General features: G+C 41.2%; 1 protein-coding gene across 46 annotated transcripts in view; it reads left to right on the forward strand.

Moving 5' to 3' along the window:
- Nucleotides 1–23865, forward strand: part of ZBTB20 (zinc finger and BTB domain containing 20) — an 818830-nt gene that overhangs the window by 676797 nt on the left and 118168 nt on the right. For 2 of the 46 annotated variants that reach the window (XM_084873921.1, XM_084873933.1), the window contains exon 1: nucleotides 552–611. The exons of 40 other annotated variants lie outside the window; for them this stretch is intronic. The gene's annotated coding sequence lies outside the window, so the exon portion shown is untranslated. Of the gene's footprint in view, nucleotides 1–308; nucleotides 467–551; nucleotides 612–677; nucleotides 777–2229; nucleotides 2671–23865 lie in introns of those variants that run through there. 4 more of the 46 variants (XM_084873923.1, XM_084873953.1, XM_084873922.1 and 1 more) reach the window with 3 other exon arrangements.

The raw sequence follows: 23865 nt of genomic DNA on the forward strand, positions 1-23865 counted from the left end.
TTTTGAAGAGATTCAGATTTTAATTAGCAAAAGAAAAACGTAACTTCCCTAGGTATGCAAATGTGTGTCTATATATTATTCTTATTGCTACATAACTTTTTATATGTACATAATATATCCTGTTTGTATCAGGATTTTTTTTTTTTTTTTGTATAATAAAAAAGTAAGTCTGCCTTGAAGATTCAGATGACCATTACATTCTTTAAAACCCATAGTTTTTAGTTCCTTGTTACTTTCTCTAAATTTCTTTCTTTCAGACCTTAAGTTTCTAATGCCTTATCTTAACTGGGCGGTGAATTTTGTTGAAAACTTGGAGGAAAATCTATTCCACCCCTTTAAGAGTACCCAAAAGGGAAGGGAGAACTATTTCTCGTTCAACAAAAAATTTTAGAAGCCTTTTTTTCCCCAGCGGAAAACTCCAAAACAGCTTTGTCTCAGAATGTTAAACTTGGCATGGATCAGAAATGTGAGTTTTGCTTTGTTTGAGGAAATTTGTTTTTGAAACAACAATGTTATAAATATTTTTAAATTGCCTGCTGAGCATGCGCTGTCTCTGACTTTATTCATAGTTTTAAACACACACCGAAGTGCAGTCTTCTGAATGGCCACAGGTAAGGCTGTTGATTTGTATGATCTTGCTCAGAGCCACCTTCAGTGAGTCTTCTCAGTTTTCCAGAAGGGAAAAGGGCGAAAGCTGAGTGTAGACCTGGACTCCCTCCTAAAAATCATAGAGCAAGAGTAGATTCCCTCATTAAGGCTTGCACTTTATCTTTAGGGTAAGTACTAATCAACTTTCCTTCCTTATAGGAGTCGCCTGTCTTAACTTTTCGGCTTAATACTAACAGAGTACGCTTTTTTTAAAAAATAACTCAAGGAGGTATTTGAGTGAGGTAGAAAATTTGCAGATTTTTAAGGGCATCTATTGTGCATAAATTTGGGGATATGAGAATTTGCCAGTGACATGATAGCAGTTCTGTGCTTACAGAGAGCAAAGATGTGCTAGTCTGAACATGCCTGATCTCATCTACAATCGAAAGCTAAATCTAGGTGGGCCCGTAATAATACCAGAAAAGAAACACATGTATCTTTTGTGCAACTTTTTTTTTTCTTCTTTTTTAAGCCAAGCTTCCAAAGGGAATGACAAAGAAGTAGATTCTCTCTTGCTTAACAAGTAGTCAGACTTTGCTTCTGGAGCTAGATATTTCTAGTTGTTTTGTTTTGTTGTTGTCATCACTGTTGAAGTATATTTTTTCTTGTCAGTGATTGTTAACACTTTCCATTTTTCAGAATGCTTTATCTCCATTAACTCCATCTGATGTTTCCTCACTTGGTTACCTTTCTCAGGTCTGCGATGACCCTCCCAAGCTTTGCAATTCTTATTGCTTCTTGCCAGAATAGATTTGTTCATTAGCTGTTTATTATAGTTATGATGGAGATATCATTTTTCAGGCCTTTAACACTATCCAAGAATATTTTCATTTTGAGGTGAAATTTCTCAGTTATTTTTGATTCAGAACTGAACTTGTCTTGCAAAAGCTTGAAGAAAATCCAATTAGCTATTTTTCAAGAACTAAATATTCTAGTAAATGCAAATTATTTTTTTACAAAATACATATTGATATGAAATGCTTTTCTAATTTGTCTTTCTCATGCTTTAAAACAGAACCTGAAAATTAAATGCATTTTTTTATAAAAGGAAAGAAATCTGCCAAGTTAATGCTGATATTTTGAGTGCCCAGTTTAAAATAATTCAGTTTTTATCTCTATGCAACATACCATCTTTTGGAGTAATTCATTAATACTTGGTACAGATATACATGCATACACACAGAGAAACAAATCCACTTTACATTTATATTAATTCTATTATTGCATAAAAGAGGATTGATTAGCATTAATGCAAATTTTTATTAATTTACTATATTTTTATTTTTCATAATATAAAAAGCCAACTGTTGCCTCCATCTGATTATTTAACATAAGCATATACTTATTAATAGCTATTTATATTCTAATAATTTATCTTAATTTATAAAATATTTGTATAAGTCTTATACACTCCTGAATATTATGCAGCTATATTAACATCTTAAGTTTATTCAGAACAGTTTGCTTTGTTCCATATCTGTTACTGTGTTAAAAAAAAAAAAAGTATTTTACTTTTCCAATCTAGAACGACTATGACCATTTTTTTCTTGTATGTGATCTCTATATGCCTTCAGTATTCTGAAGAAAAACTTTCTAGCCTCACAATCTGGAAAGCTTTCAAACAAGTGGGAGAAGTAATTTTTACCTTGCTACTCCCTGGTCTGACTGTTTGCTCTCACTCCCTGTACCACCCTCACCACCAGCTACCCTGAAAAAACAACAGTAATAAACATGATATGATCACTTTTCTGATCGCAGAATCAGGAAATACCAAAGAAAACTGTGGCATATGAAGGAAAATGCCAATAGCTTCTCCAATAAGATCAGCTGTTTTCCTACTTTTTTTTTTCTTTTTCTGAATTTTGTTTGTGACTTTTTTTGGCTTGCTAAAGCATATCCCCATAATCTTGCGAAGCCACAGCAAATTCCCAATGCCACAACTAGACTGTGCAACGCGGGAGAGCCCGGAGCGCTGGTCCTGGGTGGCTGCAGACATCCGCAGCGGTGATGCAGGCAGGCAGAGTAAGTCGGCTGGCTCCTCTTTGCTTCTTACCTGGGCTGCTCAACTGGGCAGGTGGAGTGGTTTTCTTTCTGTCACTTTTCCCTTCAGCTATCTAGGCTTTTTCCTTCAATAACCAATGGCTTTCTACCTCTTTCCAAGGATGGTTTACATAGCAAAGCATCCCATTTTTCTTTTTTTATTGAGACATGGAAAACTTTGGAGACTGGGAAGGGCAAAGGAAAGGGGCTCAGGCTATCTGGGAAATATCCAGTGGCATCAGACTCAAAGCCCGGTGGTTTTGGTCTGTAACTTTTCTGTTCTCTCCAAAGCCTCTGAGAGGCGAAAGTAGTGAATGGGATAACTATAGGGTGCAAACAATGATCTAACTGATTCAGTAGATGGAGCTCTTACCCCTAAGTCGGTGTTTAAATTATCGTCCCACTCTGGTTTGTGGGGCTCTCTGCTTTAAGGTGTGTTCAACTACACTTATAAAATCCAGGCAGCTGAAGAAGAGATTTCCTGGCACTTTTCAAAAGAGATGAAGCATTTGTCCTAAGACACAAAAGAGGGCAGGGGAGAAGTAAAGACAGGGTGGAAAATGAAGTTTATAAACCTAAATTTCTCCCTGTTTGTTGATATTCTTAAGTATGAAGTTTAGTCCTCGTACCTATTATAAAAGTGATTATTACCGGGAATGTAAAAAATGCTCAGAACATATAATAGTTTGGTTGTGTTCATTGAAAATCTTTCAGGCTCTCTGAACTGTGCGGATCTCCTCTCATTTGATCCTGCAGAGGAATCTTAATCCTGCAATGCAATTGTTTCATCCAATTAGTCTGCAGACCTGGCTGAAATGTTACGGGTTCTGAATTGTGACAGTGCAGAGGAGGGCAAAGCAGCCGTGTTAGTAAGGTGCCTTTAGGAAGCCAAAATATTTTCAGCAGTAAGTGAAAATAGATCTGCAGTATCTGGTTTAATGTGGAAAGAAGTGCTTGTTTCTTTTTTTAATTAATTGAAATGAATAACTGCCATGAAATTTGTGTCAGTATTATATTATTCTCAGTACCGAGATAATACGTTTGATTGGGTCTCTCCCTTGTTTCAGAAGGGAAAATATATGTATACTGTATGTAATAAATTATCTTCCTTGGTTCTGTGTCTTCTCACAGATTGGAGATATTACTGAATATCTCTTATTAAATCTTGATAAGATCATTTGGCCAAAGTAGAACTGGGTTGGCTTTAGTACGAAAAGAAATAGCATTTTTAAAGGACTTGGATTTCCTTTGCATACCACGTGTCTGAGTCTGATACGGTCCAGGAAAATAGAGAGAGAGGATGAGACAAAATTATTCCTAAGCAGCCGCCGTAGGCCAAACACTGAAACAGTGCCAACCTGGACCAATCAGGCCGGCTTCTCAGAAGATACATGCCTTTGTCAAACACTTGCATGAAGAAAAAGAGGGAGGAAGCCCTTGACATTGCACTCGTATGGATGACTCCTCACTAATTTCAATAAAGTCGATGGTAATAAATTCAATGATTTTTTTCATTCTTTTGTAAAGCAGAAAATGTGAATTTTCTTGTCCAGCAAAGGATCTCTAAATGTTGCATTCTGACATATTTTAAACAAAACTATCCTTTTGAATTTAACCTACTGAAAAACTTCTCACAGAGAGCATAGAGTAAAATTGATGGAAACTCAAAATCAATTCCAAACCCATTTCTGGCATGATGAGAATAACATTTGTGCTGTGTTTAAAGCAGTTTAAAACAAGAAAATGATAAAATGATCAATATACTTGCAGCCAAAAATAACCAGGAAAGAATGATCTGCAATCCATTCCCAGACCTGAGACCTACACCTCTGACTGAACATGAAAATAAATGAATATATCTTTTATAAGGTGGCATGATAAGCCTTATAATATGAAGCACCGCCGAGATGCCAACCTTTCAACTCTATTTAAACTATGTTTTCAGAGTTTAGTCCAAAAAAAATTCCTAGACTTAAACTATTGTGGATTTATTTATTTATGCACAGCCTGACCATAGAGACAAGCAAAGCTAAGGAATATAGGGACTGTCACAGTGAATGAACGACATTACCATTCACAGTCTATGTACTCTCCGTACTCTATTTTCTTTTCTTTTTTTAAGTTTAAACTACAAGCAAAAAGAATATCTTAAGCTATAGATGAAAGAGAATTAGCCAATGTAGAATAGCCTGAACATTTCTTTAAAATACCTTTACTTTTGACTAATTTATTAAATTCAGTACACACATAAATATAAACGATGCATATTTTATGCTTATTGCTACAATAGATTGAAAGACTAAGTTAACTAATAAATTTTGAAACTGTGGATTCAAAGTCAGTGAAATGCCACTGTCCAGGCTTATCTAAAACCTCTCTAGACTTAAGATTTTGCCCCGGTGAACTATATTCTACCAATTTTTCCAGAGTAATGGGCTATCTATTGATTAGACAAAATAAAATTATCCTCAGGATGAAGAAATCCTACCCGAAAAATTAAAATGACAACAAATTGCATAAACACATTTAATTTGGTTGACCGAAGGTGCAGTAGGAATGATGATAATTCTAATAAGCACTGTAACGAATGTAACTACAAAAAGCGTGTGTGCTTACATCAGTGAGAGTAAACTCAGTGGGCAAGGTCAGAAGGGTGAGACACAGGAACCCTGACAGAGTGGAGGCTAATGATGAAAGTTACTGGAGATGTTAAAGTTTGTGGCTGGCTGCAAAATTCACAGATACTCAAAGGAAGAGCCAACCAATTTTAAAAGTAGATAGATAACACAGTACTTGTCCCTATAGGATGTAATCAACTATAGAATTCAGTTTTGCAAAGGTCATTTGGCCAACCTCATAAGCTTTGACTGTCAAGTGTGAAAATAATTGTAAAGGGCTGTTAGGTCCATCACTTATGTTAGTGCAATTGTTATAGGAACCTGCTCATTATTGTTTGAAGTTAAAAAGCTCTGCTTTAAGTATCAACAAAGCAAATGTCAGCATCCTAAAATCATAATCATTGCATCTTAGAGCTTGAAGGAGCCTAAGATATTTCAATATGTGTGTTTAGGGGTGAGCAAACCTGCCAGAAAGAAATATTGGGATATCTGATGTAGGACTACGTAGAATTGAATGTTTTACAATGATTTGTATTTGGAAACAGAATCTAAAGAAAAACTTCCTCTCAGAGAGAGGTAAGCTCTACAAATTCATTCTGACTAGTGGTGCTATACGTTGATTTCTATGAACTAGAGGTTCTACACAGGAAGAGTGGTAGAATTTATAGAAAAGCACAAGGTTTTATTGTCATCAAAAGGAGCAGGGAGTTTAGCAGGGTTAGAAATGCTATTAGGGCTTAAAACATTCACTTTGCCATAAGAAAACTGAAACTGAGAAGTGGCAAAACTTTCTCAAGACATGAAAGGCAAATTGCACTTCAATTTACGTTTTCTAGCTATTACACCACAAGCCTGACCCCTAAAACAGATTTATAAAAATAAAAAGTAGATGATATTTCAGAAGTAATTGAAGAACAAAGCAAAAGAACCAAATCCTTGGGGTTTCTATTTCTGTACCAATGACCCCACATTAGATAGGGCAGGAGCAAATATGTGTGGTAAGGATGGGCATTCTGAAATATAAAAAGAAATGCACCCAGATCATGTACTTCCTGGACACCCTCTGCTGCTAGCAGTGCTCCCCAACCTCCATACTCCCTCCAAGGTAGCCTTGTATCTCATTTCTCTTCTTCCCTTTACCCCTAACCCCCAAAACAAAGAAAATAAAGAAAAAAATTAAAGAAAATTTTAAAACTATTTTTGAAAAAATATAGTGAGACGATCTTTTAGAAAGAACTTCTTAGAATTCATCCTATACAGATCAGTGTATTATTTTATCTTTTCAAGGTATGAGTTCTAATCAGATGGTGCTGATTCAACAAGTTCAATTTCATCAGGCCTCACTTTCCTCATCTGTAAATAGGAAAATTATAACTACCTTGCTGGGATACTGTAAGAATTCAAAAAAAAAAAAAAAAGGAGTATATAAAGTGCTTTATACAATGACCAGCACATGGTCATCACTCAGTATCATTGTTGGTATTGCTACATATTAATGTTATTAATATTCCCTTGCCCCTAGTTCTTCCCCAACAATATTCTTCTTGAGGTCATAGATTGATCTCATTGAGGTCAGTATCTCCTCAAACAACAAACACAATAACTTTTACAAAATAGGCACTGAATGAAAATGTATTCAATCATGCCGAAACCGGTTTGGCTCAGTGGTAGAGTGTCGGTCTGCGGACTATAAGGTCCCGGGTTCGATTCCGGTCAAGGGCATGTACCTTGGTTGCGGGCACATCCTCGGTAGGGGGTGTGTAAGAGGCAGCTGGTCGATGTTTCTCTCTCATCGACGTTTCTAGCTCTCTATCTCTCTCCCTTCCTCTCTGTAAAATATTAATAAAATATTTTTTTTAAAAAAAGAAAAAAAAAAGAAAATGTATTCAATCATTTTATGCAGGTCTATTACTTCCTACAAAAAATCCTAAAATCCTTTCCTAGAAGTTTAGAACAGTGGATGGTCGTGGCCAGTGCTAATCTGTGTACACCATGACATCTATCAGTATTGCCCACTGTCGACTGTCAGTACCACCCTCTCCTCTCTTGCAGGTACCCTCCAACCACTTAGGATCATTCTTCGCAGCATCCCCAGAAGTGTCAGCTTATAGTTCTGGCTCATGTGATTAATGAGCTTGTTATATCTCTGTCTGTAGCCTGAACTAGAAACTTTCACTTTGGAGAGCAGGTCAAGATATTGAATTTAATTTTAGTTGCATCTGTTATAAGCCAATTGTGTATTCATTACATTTATAGATCCCCTCTCCAGCCATATATTTTCATGGCTGTTGAGAGCACCTGAATCTGTGTTGAATGTCCTTAGATTTTACTTTGGGGACTTGAAAATGAAGCAATGAGACATTTTTGATAGCGGGCTGTCATCTTTGGCATTTCTTCCCTTTAGCGTCTAATCTGGTCTGTTTGAAGAAGGGGGCAAGCATAGAATTTTTATCTGACTTGAGTATGCATGGTAATTCTGTATTAATGAGGTCTGTCGTCGAAGCAGTCCATCTACACCTTTCTGCTTTTCCTGTCATGCAGCCACATTCAGTGGAAATGGGTAACTTCTGAAAAGTGAAAATGATAAGATAACTTGAGGCATGTCAGGGTAGAGATGTAGCATTAAATGCACAGGCTTAGCTGTAGGCAAGAAGGGCTACAAAATGGACTCGGTGTGTATGTGGACCTTGCCGGTCTTTTGAGGTTACAGTGAATGGTGAGAAAGTTAAAAAGAGGCAGATCACATGGCCATGGCCAAGGAGACGCTGACAGCAGAGTGTGCTCAAGTCGGAAGAATGTTGCATCTTAATCAGCCAGACTTTCATTTATTTGCGAGTAAGCTGGTATTTGTGAGGGGAACAAGGTCACATTTAATAAAACTGGTAATTCAATAAAGGGTTCTGACTTCACCAGAGTAATGGTGTTGGCATCAAGAGGAGAAAGTTTCGCAGATTTCTGTGTGTGCACTTGCTGTTACTGGTGTTCCTGGTGGGTGGCTGAATCATCCTGATGGCATTCAACAGGAACCAGCTGCTGAGAATATTAAAATGCAAGCATTTATTCCTCTAGAGAGACAGTAGCATCTGCAAAGTTTTCCTATCTCGATAGTGCAGATAATCCCATGGAGCATTCTCTAGGAGTTTTAACTCTCTATTCATTTATACTTTTTAAAAATCATTATTGACAGTATCTCAGGTTCTAACTGGAGAGAAGAGTGCCTGAGCTGCACCAGGTTGTAGATGCAGATAGTGAGCACTTGGCCAAGGATAGGCGTTACCTCTTGGGCTTTACCTGCAATTTATGATTCTCTAGAGAAGTTGGCATCCCCACCGCCCCCCCGCCCCCCAACCTGGCCTGTCCTCACAGCAAAGAGCTGCCCATGTCCCAGTCCTCAGTGAGCTCCACCAGTGGCCTGGAAGGGCCTTGGGTTTCCGCCACTCAATACAGGCTATTTCTGAGCTCCCCTTTTTACATGAAAACTTGTGAATTTGTTGCTTTCTTAATGTGATTTGTCGTTGTTTTAGGTTTTGTTTTTTTGAACTGGTATCAACAGTTGGGGGGAAGGGAGGAGCAGAACGGAGGTTTGAACTCAGTAATCTACTGTCTTTTCCATCTCAACTATTTATGAATAATGTATTGAAGTGATGGAAAAATGTTGAATATGTTCATTATGAATTATATTCACCGGTGTGTTGCCTAGAATATTAAAGAGCAAAGCAGTTGCAGCATAACTAGTTTCTTACAATAAATGTGCTGGTAGGACAGAGCTCTGTACCCTTGCCTATTCCACTGTGTGTCGTCCCCAAACACACGCTACATGTCAGAGTGGTGACTGCAGACTGGGTACCTGATGGCATGAACCAGGACATTTCTAGTGGAGTCTGGGTCCTAGACAGAAGCAGCTTTCTTTCCTTCCTCCCTCCTCCCTTCCTTTCTTTTTAATCCTTGCTCTAGGATATGCTCTTATTGATGAGAGAGAGAGAGAGAGAGAGAGAGAGAGAGAGAGAGAGAGAGAGAGAGAGAGAGAGAGAGAGAGAGAGAGAAAGATGGATCAGTTACCTTCCCAACTGCCCCAAATGCCCCGAATGGGGGTGGAGCCCACAGCCCACCACCTGGGTTTGTGCCCTGACTAGGAATCGAACTTACAACCTTTTGGTGTACTAGAGGACACTCCAACCAGCTGAGCCACCTGACCAGAGCCTGAAGCAGATTTCTTCAATGTGTTGATAGTGCAGTCTCCTTCATGAGAAATCCTTGAAGCCAGTATCACCCAGCAGATGGTACTCAGACTGTTATTTTACAGGGTTACAGTTCTTATCATCAGAAAAGAAACTTTTAATTCTGCCCCTTCATTTTAAAAAATTAGGTATGGGTAATTAATTAGTTGGCAATGCTACATAAATGAGTAAGAATGGCAGATATTCCCGAATAAAGTAACTTACATTTAACTTCAAAATTCATTATGTTTCTCTCTATTTTCTCACAATTACATTTTGTTCAGGATTTATTAAAATAAAGCTGTGTTTCCTAAGCATTTACCAGATAACATTTGGAAACATGAACCAGAAGCAAGAAAAGAGACAAAGAATTTGGGATTTTTTTTTTAATTCACCCAAATAAACAATAAAATAAATAATACAGAGTTAAAAAAAAAAAAAAAAAAAAGTCAGATACAGCACTGTAACTGGCATGCAAAGAGGTACTGAAATAGAAAAAGACTATCTGAGGTCAAGAACGTGGAGGACGCAGCCTCCAGCCCAGGAGGGAACAGTTCAAGCTGCAGCCGTTCACAGAAGGAGCAGCAGAAAGCCCTGCCCTGTCTGTGGCCCCAGGAGGGCAGCAGGGCCTGGATGAGTGAGTTCTGCTTCCCAGAAGCCTTTGCTGCATCTGTATCACTTCAGAGTCAATGGACTAGTTCTTCCAAAAGAGGAGTCCCAGACCTCACACGTACCAATGCCATTTCTCATCGTGACATTAAGTCAAACTCCCTGTCCCAGCATCATTTGCACTCCAGAGGTGATTTTTTTTTCCTTATGCTCTCTTTAAGAGCTGAAAGCAACAAGCATAAACTTAGAGTAGCCACATTTAACAATAGTTTATCATCTTAGAGGAGAGGAAGAGAGAGGGAGGGAAGAAGGGAGGGAGGGAGGGAGGGAGGGAGGGAGGGAGGGAGGGAGGGAGGGAGGGAGGGAGGGAGGGAGAGAGAGGGAGAGAAAGAAGAAAATATTTTCTCAGGAAATTGCCCGGCCCAGCATTTAGACCAGGTCACTCAGAAACAAGAATGGCTCCCCAATTCCATGGGGTAGAAAGGAGAGCGGATGTGGCAGGATTTTCCCACAGAGCCCATCACTTAACCTGTCTGTGTAATAGTGTGTTTGTCGAATAAATAGAAAACCATCTATCCTCATCTCCTTCACAGCAGTATTGCCAAGGCTGATTGTGCACATATATATAAATGGTATGTATTAGAGTTGTCTGTTTACAGCAGGGGAGAATGATTTAAAAATACATGAATCCAGATTTTACGCATGCATCTGTTGTGAAGGTCAGCCATTTCCTTTTTTAATGTTAAAACCTCCTCTGCTAATTACTAATTGTTACAACACTTGTAAATAATGACTGTATCACCTCTTTTGGTATGGAAGAATATTTTTTAGAAATCTAGGCATGATTATAGAGATCCAAGCACATTTCTATCTACTTATGGACCCTAGTGTCTTACTCAAGGAAGTACGGAACTTATTAAGCAAAATAAAAGGTTAGTTTTGCCAATGGATATCTAAAAAGAATCCTAAATGAAGGTCTAGTATCAGTGTATAATTCTGGCTGTAGAAGTGAACTGATTCTCTATATTAGACACTTGTATTTTAGAAAATGGGACAAAGATACATGGCAAGGAGAGGCTAAGCCTCAGCCTACACAAACATCCTCGGCAGCTGCTAGGCTCTGGTCTGTCCAACGTGAATCGGGCTCAGTATATATAAAGGCCCTACGATCAGTAGAAAAGAAGCCACATTTATCTATTTTGTGCTGCTGTTGTTCTTTTGATGTTCCTCTTGGCTATTTGATCTCTGCTTTCTATATACAGACCTCAGCGGAATGATAATGACATGAGGAGGGCATAAATGTGATTTTTTAGACATGACCGTTACCCTCTAATAGCTTTCCTCTGCTCCATTCCAAGCACCCAGGAGAGAGAAACTGAGCTTCCGTGGAGGGTGAAGTCAGGCTCCTACTTAGCGTGATAAGGAGAGGGAGCAAGTGTTCTGGAGTGAAACGAGTGAGTTTCTGCTGGGCGAGGACCAGCTTCTCCTGTTTCCTCTGTTTTCTCCCAACTTGAAAAGAGTTATTGTGGTAATTCACCTGTGCTCCGAGCCTGTGCGCACATGCCCAAGACCTGCTCAAGGTAAGGCCAGCAGAAAGCAGGGACAGGGCTGCATCCAGGGAGCTCAGCTTCTTTTCAGTGGCGTCTGCTTGCTTTATTTTCCCAGGGAAATTTGTGTTTTGAGAAATGATGTTTCAATTCCCAAACATTGATATCCTGGGCATCTTTTGGTTGTGACGCAGGTGAGAATCGGTGGCTGTGACAAATGTAGCAGAAGCTGGTGCAATTGCAGTCTGTCAGTGATGGTGGCGGGATCCTGCGGCAGCGTCCCGGGCGCCCTTGCTCTAGGAAGACAGTTAGTGAGGGTGCTAAGAATGGAGGTGCATCTTGCTTACTTCTGGTCTTGGTATAAGTGGGACTAGAATGCCTGGGTGAAAACAATAACTAGAATGAGGCCGCCTTCCTGGGGGTATGACCTGTACCGTTAATAGCACAGGACCTACACTTCGAAGGGGCCTCTGCTTGCTTTAATGTTCTGCTGTTGCTGTCTTGAAATTCTTAATGTGTGTGGGGTTTTCTCATAAGGGGCTCCACAGTTTTATTTTGCCCTGAACCCCCAAAATTATGCAGCCGGTCCTGCCCGGGATGTATCTTTCGCTGGCATGGCCGCTGAAGGTATCAGTCACATGTGTTTTCCTACCGAAAATGGTTCCCTTTTTTGATTCCTCGGGAGCTCATTCCTGTGTTAAACTCGGAAGATTTCTGTCCATTCACTGTGGTTAAGAAGAACCCGTCTCTCCTTCCTCCTGACACCTTGAGATGATTATAATCAAGATGGTCTTGATTTGTAATCAAAAACTCGATAGTTGTCTCAGCCAAGTATTCCTTGCTAGAGGTTAAGACTTGGGAGAAATAGCGTGGTGGTGAAATCTTTGCCCTGTAGTGGATAGTTAAAATAGGTTCAACCATTAAATTGAGATTTTAGCAAAGAACATCTAACATTCAGGTTGTTTCAGAGCAGGACTTCCAAGCCATTACCATACACAGTGGTTTCTCCTACCAAGCTGATCTCCTCATGCTGGGCCTGGGCTTCTGTCCCTCTCAGACACCAGTCCCTCGCTGCTGCTGGCTGTTGTATGTCCTCCTTGTTTTCCCTTCTGCCATCAGCTCATATCGATCCTTTCATCTTTCTTACTCAGAATGGGCACTAATGGAAGGGAGCTGCTCTCTTTAGTCTATATGTGACACCTAATGAGGATACTTCTTGCTACTGTACAAACACACTAGCCCACCACCCCTTTGGTGAATGTGATGACAGACTGTAAGGTCTAGCTTAGATCCCACAGAGGTTCATGCGCCTGTCACAGTGACAGTCTGTTAGGACCCAGTCTTAACCAGGGAAATCCAGGCCTCCTGACCCCCAGCCAGACAAGCTTTCAATGACTCAGGGCATCCTCAGCATTTCTAAAAGAACATTCTGCATGGCTCGTCCATAGGCCAGTGGTTAAATCACCTGTAACCAGGAGGAGGAGGAAATACGCTGTATGAACCAGGAACTGGGTGAGTCATATGGGAGAAAGAACCTGACTGGCTATCCTAAGCCAGTTAGGTTGGACCTACACAATGCTTCCTACCACTAATGATGTCTCCAGGATTGTTGGGAGGACTCAGAGAGCCGAACTCAGGAAGGGTTAGCTTCTTCCACCTCCTTCTCCTCCTCTTCCACACATCTGACCCTCCTCCGATATGAAAGGAAGGAATCTGATAGAGAGGTGCCTGACTGGGAAGTCTTCCTGAGTTTAGATTGTAGGTCAGAATAACCTGTCCTTGCCTAAACCAGGTGGGCTGAACTTTGCAGGTTTTTAATTCAGTACAGGCCTCCTGTCTGATGACATCACAGCCATGACTCAGCACAAGGGTCAAATCATTACTCATCTCCCCAGGTAGGCTTAGTGGGTCACCATCCCCAAACAAGGCCTCAGGCAAAAACTGTAATGGAGAGAGAGTCCTTTTCAGTCCTGGCCACTCCCTTCCTCCTCTGCTCTGCCTCCAGAGCCCAGGGTCCGCCTGTTAACCTGATTCCCTCCCAATCACCCCTGTACCAAAATTATCCCTTCCCTTCCCCCAGCTCCAATTTAAAACTTTGCACTGAGGTACAGGCTTAGGGTTGAAATGATTAGAGCACCGAGGCACAAATGGCTTAGCCCCCCTACGGGATGTTTGCATCTCAGAAGTGTTGGGAATTGAAATGTTTCTCATTAGCGAGGGGGCTTCTTATGCTCCTTTCTTACTATCAGTGGCTGCTCCTTCTGAGCCAAACAGGTCTGCATAGAGTCAGTCCTGTCCTGATGCAGCTGTATCTACCCTCCCCCTTGGTTTTGGTCACATGCTATATGTAATATGAACTCAGAAAAGCAAACTTTCTTCCTTTTGGGCGGGGGGGGGGGGGGGGGGGGGGCACGGGGTGTAGGTTCACACAGTGAATAATCTAACCCTGCCTGATTGCAGAGTCTTTGTCACAAAAATATGCCACAGTATCATTTTTTTAAATATGAAAATAAGTTTCTAGTATGGACGAAAAAGGGGCCACATATTAAACCTGACAAGCTCAGGGGAGGCTCACATAGTGGGTGGCCTTACAAACTCAAACCTAAAAGAACCACATAGGATGGTCTGAACATAAAAATTTCTAACTGAAAGCAGGTCGTGGTAGGTAGTCACACCCTAGGCCTGCGTCTCCTGTGACAAAGGTCACTCTTGAAGTGAGCCCGTCTGCTGTCTTTTTACAATAACACACCTTTGGAATGTCAGAGCAATACCCTCTTGCCAGACTTCTTAGGGCACAATCTCCCACCAGGGCAGGAGACCACAGCACTCGTCACTGTTATCGTGTTCCCCCAATTCCATCTCTGTGTGCTGTAAACGTCAGTGCTAACTGTCCTGCGCCCACCAATGTAAAAGAAGTGTGTGTCTCTTCATTTTAATTTTTTTCTAATCTCAGACATTTCTCCACTTTGCTTTCTTGTACCTTCTTAGTCTATTACCAATGAATTTCATGTAACCCCCCACTAATGTCTTCTCTGATTATAATGTATAAAAAGCTGTAGAACTGCCATTCTCCAGAGCATTTTCTCAGTCTGTTGAGATTTTGCTTCCTACAATTGTCAGTTTGGCTCAAATAAACTCTGACCAGACTTTCTCTTAGACTGGGCATTCTTTTGTGGACACTGTCTTGGATACCCAAGGCCCTAATGGGAATTATTGTGAAAGTCGTGTAAATAAGTTTAACACCTGGCAGCTTCGCAGTAAATCAAGGCTCCTACCCCCTGTGAACTCTGAGCATTTTGAAAATTTGAATAATCAGTCATTTTGAGTTTCCTCTTTTTGCAGAGGAAACTCAAACAGGACAGGGCTTTTTTCCTGGTTACCCACCTCACCTGCAGAGCTGGGTTTGGGGCCCCCAGGGACGTGTAACATTCATATTTGCTAGTTAGGGGAACTCCTGAGAGCACCTCTGGCCACTGCAGCCAGCTTTTCCATTTCCCAGTCATTTCTCTTTCCTAGTTGTTGCTTCTGCAATGTGAGAGAAAATGTTAGCAGGAGAATCAAAGGGAGGCGAAAGAGTATTAAGGGAACATCAGCAACTATTGAAAAGACATTTTGACCTATTTCTGAGTTATCAATTTAATAGTATTTGTTGCCAGGAAATGCGCCGGTGGCGGGTGGGAGGCTGGCTTGCACCAGCAGCCTGCTCTCAGGGGCCCTCCCGTTACAGGAGGTGGTAATTCCAGTTAATAAAAGGGTGAGCTTCAGACACATTTTAACCAAATCAAATTGTAGTGGGAAATATCATATTACTGATGTTCAAGCCGATTCACAGCTGGGAACATTAGTCAGTATAGAGGCCCCAAATTCTGACTTTTCAGCATTTTCAGAGGAGTTTCTGGCAGTGAGAGGGTTCCCCAGACACATTGTTATGTAGGAATAGGAGGTTTTTAACTAAACATAGGAGCTAGCCTGAGTGAAAAATGTTTTATTCTCGTTAGACTTTTTATACGATTGTCAGATATTTAAATAATATGTAATCCAGACAAACTTCAGGTGGTTGATAGGAAATCTGCTAGAGCCAGGAGTTTTAATTTTTTTGGTTGTTTTGGTTTTTTTCTGTGACATGTTGGCAAATGATAAAAGCAATTCACTCTGCTCACCAGAGCTGCTGGGCAGAGTTCCCCCAGCACTGGTTTCATGCCATGAAAAGCACAAGGCGTGGCGAGGAGCACAGGCTTTGTGTCCTGCTGCTCGGATCTGAATCTCAATTTAGCCCCTACAAGCTGTGTGACCCAAGGACATTCACCTACCCTCTCTGAACCTTAGGGGCCCCACATAGGAAATGGGTAAAATGTCAGTCTTTCATATTGGTACGAGGACCAAATGAGATAACATGTGTAAAGAAACCCATGTATAAAGGGGAACTGCTGGTCATGTAACAGGCTTTCAAAGGCGATCGTTATTATCTTCTTCCCTTTCTGTCTATGGTTTGCAAGGCTCTTCTTTTCTACGAGTCCATGTTTTGCAACAAACTGCATAGCTTTTAATGAGGACAAGGAAACACTGCTGTGAATACCCTGAAAACTGGTCTGAACAATCCATTTTGTGAGAATATCTGTTGGCCACTTCACCTTAGCACCAGTTGGCCTGGACTTCCCTTTCTGAGCCTCCTCTGGTTCATGCAGTCAGATCACAGGACACATTAACCAAATCAACTGGACCCCCTGGTAACACAGACCCATGTTACATGGGCACAGGTAAGACAGTGGTGCATATGGAGGTTGGAACTCTGTGCCCTTTCCTCACCTGTCCTACCCCAGCTAACCTTGAATTAGGAGAGATGTTAGATATCTTTCTGTGGGGTTGCCTCCTGCCCAGATTTTTTTCTAAACTTTTTCCATGTGTCTGAGTCTCCATTTTCACAGAGATTAGTTCTGATTTGGTTCACCTACACTTTTGAAGCTCTAAAAGCTTTCCATTGTGGGCAGATTGTCTCGAATACTGTATTTGAGGATGGAAAAAGAAAACTCGGCCCAAATGTAAGCACCATTGAATCAAAGAAACAGTATTTTTTTTTTTTTGCATTGCATTCTTTGAGGATCCAGACAACCTTGAATCCTTTACAAAAGCACATCAGTAATGCCATCCTCCCCCTTAAAAAAGACACACACACACACACACACACACACACACACACACACACATACACACACACACACACACACACACACACACATACACACACACACACACACACACACACACACACATACACACACACACACACACACACACACATACACACACACACACACACACATACACACACACACACACACACACACATACACACACACACACACACACACACACATATACACACACACAATGGAAGCCCACTATTCATGATGCAAAGGGCTAGAGTGTCCAAGAGGAGTAAACATTGAAAAAAAAGGTGAGTCTATGGGTAAGACTCAGACCTAACTGTCAGGACGTCCACATTCTGTTTTCTACAGCTTGGGAACCTGCCTTCTCAGATAAATCGCAGCATATCGGCTGCACCCCAAGCCCATTGTCATTATTTCTAGGAAGCCTGGATTCTGCCTCATCCTGCTTAAGGACTATCAGGGAATTCGTTTCTTCCTGTTGAAAGACATGTAATACCTGAGCCAGGGGCACTTTACGTGGGCAAAGTGTTTCCTGCACTTGTAAGGAGGAAGCCCTGAATCAGGCCTCCCTTCGCTCTGGTATTGGGAGAAAATAGTGTTATCATAAGGCCATTAGATATATAGTATCTTAGGAGATACTAATAATCACCTTATTCCCTAAAACCGATTCAGACCCACTGAGCTGGTCCACATCCGTATTAACTCCTTCTTCCCCCATGCATGCATTTGGTAAACGTGAATCCCAGGACCACTCAGTGTGAGAAGTGTTGTGTGTGCAGAGTGTATATCCCTCCTCTCACAGCCTAGCTAAACCCTGTGCTCACTGATGGCCAGTGGACTAAGAGCTTGGTCCAGATCTCTTCCCTTTAGTGCACTGAGCCATGTTAGTAAGTCCACAGAAGGTTGTTCCACAGCAGGATGTCTGGCTTGTTCTGAGGTGTTAAAGCACATATTTATGTGTCTCATGTGGCACTGATTATCTACCAACCTCTACTAGCATACATTTATACGGGTCTTGTCCCTCCCACCACTGCACAGTAAGCTTCATAAAAGCAAGATTATATTTATACACTTCAACACCTAGAACTAAAATGTACATAGTATCATAATTTTAACTAATGCAATTAACAATTGCATATACATATTTGGCAAAAAGCTATCTTTTTGCACTCCATAAATTCCTTCCCAGAAAAGAGCATCACTCAGTTATATCTGTTAACCTTAAGGATTTTATCCAATTTAGTATTTATAGGTTTTATTCTTTCCTACTCTTGGTTGACACTAATTGCACATAATAGGTTTTTAATAAAAAGTTACTGATTTATTAACTGAAACCATAGAATAAAGCAACTATTTCACATGTCTTTTTTGTTAAAATGATCATTTTGATCCCATCTAGATACATCTTTACCTTCAGATATGGTCAACCCCGGCAACACAGCTATCCTGGGATTTCTCTCCAAGTGAGACTTGGCTTAGACTTAAACATGATCATGAGCTTTAATTTGGCCTTTTTATCAGTCCTCTTACGGGGCAGAAGGAAATTTATTTTTCTGTCTCCTCTTTCTCATAGGATTGTTATATAGTTGAATGAAACTTACTCATTATAATAAAAGCGTAATATGCTAATTAGAATGGACGTTCTTCCAAAGGACCTTCTGGACAAAGCCGAGGCTGCGAGGGAAGCTCAGGTCCCGGGTGCCAGAAAGAAGCCAGTGCTGGCAGCCAGGGAAAGGAAGGCCCACTCTTGCACAAATGTTGTGCTTCAGGCCCCTAGTGTCTATAGAAAAATCATTTAATTCCTGCAATAAAATAATATCAGATGAATAACACCAGGTTGAGGAAGCTTTGGCATCCCAGCATACCAGGTCATTTTGTACATCCTATTTTTTGTGCTTATCCATGGACCTGAGGGGCGAGCTTTTAGGTTGGGTGCACATGATCAGTAGCAGCTGCATTAAATGGTGTGCTCAGCCCAGAGACAGCTGATTCAATAGCTCCTCTCCAGCCACACAAAAGCTTCACCATGACTCTCCAACCTGATTAGAGTCTAAATTTCATTCACACAAAGTGATCTGAAGCAAGTCACGCTCATGCTAGGTCACAGGACATGAGTTAGCAAGGAATTACAAAATAGATACGTTATTCCAGTTTTTCTTCAGTTCTTCCTTAGAGAGATTGTCTCCCAGAAAGCGGGGCGTGCGGGGGAGCCAGTCCCTCCTCGGCTAGACATTCTGTTGAGTCATGTTTACTGTCCCCGCAGAAAGGTTCCAAAAGCAAATGCAAGAGGTTGCCGAATGCAGGGACATGTGGCGTGCACGCTACTGAAGTGAGAGGCATAGCACACACCTGCTTTCTGGCTGTGGCAGGCCATCTTGACTGTGCCATGCCACAAGTTAGCATTTTGGATGAGCAATTGCCATTCTGTTGTTTTCTTCTCAACACATGGTGTTCAAAAACAGTTAAAAGAAAACTGTACCCATTTGCTCATCCCAGAAATCTGAAATTTCACAGAAGCATGCCAAATTAATTTTCACATAATATTTTCCAAGCTTTTTCCTTGCACTGAGAAATGATATTTCACTTTTTGAACTCTTGGTGTCCTGAGGTAAATGGGTGCAGTTTCTCTTTAAATGGCATTAAACATATCAAAGCAGGATTATATCTGTCACCGTCTTTATTTTATTTTTTTTCTAATGGAATCAAAATCCTTCAGGGAGTGTCCCAAATCCGCATTAATGTCTTTGAGTGCTAATGTTTCCACTGGGACTTTTACATTAGCAAAATACAAGAGTGTGGTTTCCGCCCCCTCTGCTGTCTGTATAAGAAAGATGATTGCGCATCCGTTATTCTCCACGGCCTTCAGCTCACCCGTGTCAAGGTGGTAGAGGATGACTGGAGATTTTTGGTGCTAATGTTTCCTTTTTCACTCCCATGTGTGACTTGCCCACAAAGCTAATGTGAGTGCTGTTTTCCTCATGGGTGAATCTTTGGAATCCCAGCAGTAAATTTTATTCAAAAATGACTAAACTGAAGTAACCATCACTACTGTCTACCGAGGGCCTGCGGAGCCTGCATTTCACCTTTGGTTCTGATTGTGGAAGGATTAGACAAACACCCATAATTTCAGGGCCATGCTATTGACATTTTTGTTGTTGCCTTTGAGATGATGATCATGTGCTCTTATTCTTGCAATACAATTTCTATCTACCTCAATCACCCTTTCTTCTTCCTTTAACAAAGCAATTAAAGTGACGTGTTGTCAGGTCTTGATTATCAAATGGCAATGAAACATCGCAGTGTCAGAGGAAGATGATAATTATAAATAAATAATTGTAGCATAATGAAAATAATAAATAATTCTCACATCGCTTTTCATCTTAGAGTGCACCTTTTTTCTTGCACTTGAATATATTCCAGGAAGTTACCCTGTTTCGAGGATAGTAGTTTTATGTGTGGCATAGAAGGTGCTGGAAAGCTCTTGAGTGCCCACCTCCTTCCCCTGTCCAGCATCTTCCTTCTCTCAGCACCCTCCTTGGCACAGAGGGCTTTCATTCTGGAGCTGGGAGAGAGCCAGCCCAGGAGCCCGGAGTGCCCTGCACTCCAAACTCGCTCTGCGTGCTTTCACTGTCCAGAGCACTCTGGAGAAGGACACCACTTCCTTAGACACTCTTCCTATCCCTTCCTCTTTCCACCTCTTCTGTCTCCTACTTTTCTTGCCTTCCCTTTCTTTTTCTACCCAGCATTGAACTAGTTGGGGATGCCTGGCCTGGGCTGCGTGTCTGTGTGGATTGTGGAGCACAGAGAGAAGGGCGATCTCCCGATGCCCGAGCCTACCACCAGGAAAGAAACACACTGTTCTTATTTAAACACCCTTTCCCCACAGCTAAGCCCGCATATGTGGAAGACAAGCTCAAACCTTTTCCCTTCCCACACTGTAAGGAAGACAAGGTAAGCAGAGGCAGTGATAATGTCAACCTGGGTTGAGAATGCAGCTTTCATGCATAGTCTGTATGCTCACCTTAAATATTTTTTAGGGTAAATCCTTATCTACTGGCAATTAATAGAGAAGTGACTTTGCTATACCTTTCTGGGGATGATGCATGATTCTTTTAGTGTGCAAAGAGTTTTGTTTGTTTATGTTTTTTAGAAGCATTAGTTATACAAAAGCTTTGTAATGTCCCGTAGACTATCATATGTAATAAAAACTCGGCGACCAAATGGCGGAATGACCAGAACAACCAGTAGACCAGTCACTATGATGCACACTGACCACCAGGGGGCAGACGTTCAATGCAGGAGCTGCCCCCTGGTGGCCAGTGCGCTTTCACATGGGAACGCCACTCAGCTGACCAGGATGAGCCGCACTCCCACAGTGGCCGATCCCTGCAGGCCACCCCCACCCCCACCACCACCACCACCACCACCACCAGTGCATGAATCCCGCGCATCAGGCCTCTAGTCTTCTATAACTGGGAAAAGATACCCTTTTGTACATGAGTCATTGGAATTTACTTCGTTAATATTCTTTGTGTTAGGTCCAGTATCCATTTGTTTGTGTGAGCATGTTTAAATACCAAGGTGGCAGAAAATGAGTATTTGTATAAACTTCTGCATACAGTATAGCACCACATAGAAGATGCTCATTAAAAATATTGACAACAGCATTCACAGTTGTTTCATCTTTGGAAATGGGATGGTGATCTCTGCTCTGGAAGGTTTTTATAAGGATTAAATGAGATGATAGCTATAAATCCCTTAGCATAGTACCTGAAGCATGGTAGGCACTCAAATATTATTTCTCTTCACCATTCCTTTTAAGAGAAACATATAGGTGACCTGATCAGTCTTTGGTCTCAAGTTAATATTAGCGATTTTTTTTCCTCCATAGCATATTAATCAGATTTTAGCCACTCATTTTTTTAAATATGTTTTATTGATTTTTACAGAGAGGAAGGAAGAGGGATAGAGAGCTAGAAACATCGATGAGAGAGAAACATCGACCAGTTGCCTCTTGCACACCCCCTACTGGGGATGTGCCCGCAGCCAAGGTACATGCCCTTGACCGGAATCGAACCCGGGACCCTTCAGTCCGCAGGCCGATGCTCTATCCACTGAGCCAAATCGTTTTCGGGAGGCCACTCAGTTTTTATTCATTTCAAAAGAACTCACAATGCTTTGCCACATACTAAAATATAACTCTAAGTGAAATGACTCAGAGATTTGGGTGTGTTGGTGATAGATGTGGCTCAACCAGGTTCTTTGCTTTACCCCCACCTGCACACGCATCCTTGTGCTAAATACCCTCTCAGAGACCATGCAGAAGCCCAACAGCAGATTCCTTTATCTGAGCTACATAGGGAGTGAATCTGGGGTATACACTGAATGGGAAAATGTGTCCAAATACATCGAACCAGTGATAATCAGTGGCTCATCTATAGACTTTGAGTACCAGGAACATTCCAAATATACCCAGTCATCTCTGACTAAAATGTGATGTAGAATTTATGCCTTCTCTCCTGATTTAGAAAATAATAATTATGTATTTTGTTCATCCAAGGAGAATGAGTTTGGCCACTCAATTATTTTAGGTGGTATGTGTTGCAGAAGTAAAACACCTATATTATAAACTCTTTAAAACAATACCAACTATGTCTAATCACACATTTTTTACTATATATATAAAAGGTCAGTCAGACAGACGAATGGTCCAGTCACTTAGCCTTTTATATATATAGATATTTTTATGTATTTCTCTCCCTCTCTGTCTGTGTGTGTGTGCTTATATATGTAGATCCCTATATAATCCTATATAATAAAACCCCAATATGCTAAGTGTCCAGTCGTCTATTCAAATAATCAAAACATAATATGCTAATGATATGCTAAGGACGCTCAACCACTCGCTATGACATTCACTGACCACCAGAGGGCAGACAGTTGAACAACTGACCAGTCACAATGACATGTACTGACCAGCAGGGGCAGCTCCTGTGTTGAGTGCCCCTGCAGAGGGAGGCGACCAGCAGTGATGGCAGCGGGGAGGGCTGGCCAGTGGTGACACTAGGCCTCCAGCCAAGGTTGGTGCCAGTGGGCCCTCCCCTCCCCCGATCACTCTGCCTGCCAATTGCCCCACAGATTGTCCTGATTGCCAGCCAGGCCTAGGAACCCTACCCTATATATTGGGATCAGTCTCTTAGATTTAAAAATTAAAATCTAGCAAGGCCACTCTTAATACTGAAAAAAACAGGATGATGCAGTGATGATATGCATGGACTCTGGCATGCACATTTTGTCGTCAACCCTGATTCTAACACTTATCACTGTATGACAAAGCCAATTACTTAACTTCTCTCTGCTTCAGTTTTTCCATCCCTAAAATGGGGGAAATCTGCCTCAAAAGGAACATATTATGTACTACTTTTTATAATCAGGGCAAAAAAAAATGTAGCTGCCCATACAACAGCAAGATGCCTTTCACCTGTATGAAAAGTATGGTCACTGGTGCATGCAGCATCCGGATTGCGAGCGGGATGTCCAAATGCTGGTTTAGGCCTGACATCCCCCAAGAGGTCCCAGATTGTGAGAGGACATAGGCCAGGCTGAGGGACTCCCCATCCCCCAGCACGAATTTCATGCACCGGACCTCTAGTTTTTCAAATAAAGGGCCTTAGGGATCCAATTCCATTGGATCACTGATAGTCTGGAATCCATCTGTGGAGTCATTACTGATAAAATTGTCAGCTGCGTAATTAACTCTGTGACCATTGGCAAGTCCTCAGTTTCCGCATTTACAAAATGACTAGATTAAATAATCACTAAGGTAGAAAACCCTTCCAACTCCACATTTCTATTCTTTCTCTCTAGTGAGAAACAGCATGTGTTTTTGAGAGAGATGCTATTGTATGAAGTAAATGCAAGTTTTTCCTAGTGCAAGATTCACATTGAAATTTACTGGGGGCCTAGAAACTTGTACTTGCTTTTAAAATCCAGGGTAGCCATTGAAATAGGTGTCTTT

The sequence above is a fragment of the Pipistrellus hanaki genome (assembly GCF_964339955.1).
Source record: "Pipistrellus hanaki genome assembly, chromosome: 2".
In the NCBI taxonomy this organism is placed as follows: Eukaryota; Metazoa; Chordata; class Mammalia; order Chiroptera; family Vespertilionidae; genus Pipistrellus; species Pipistrellus hanaki.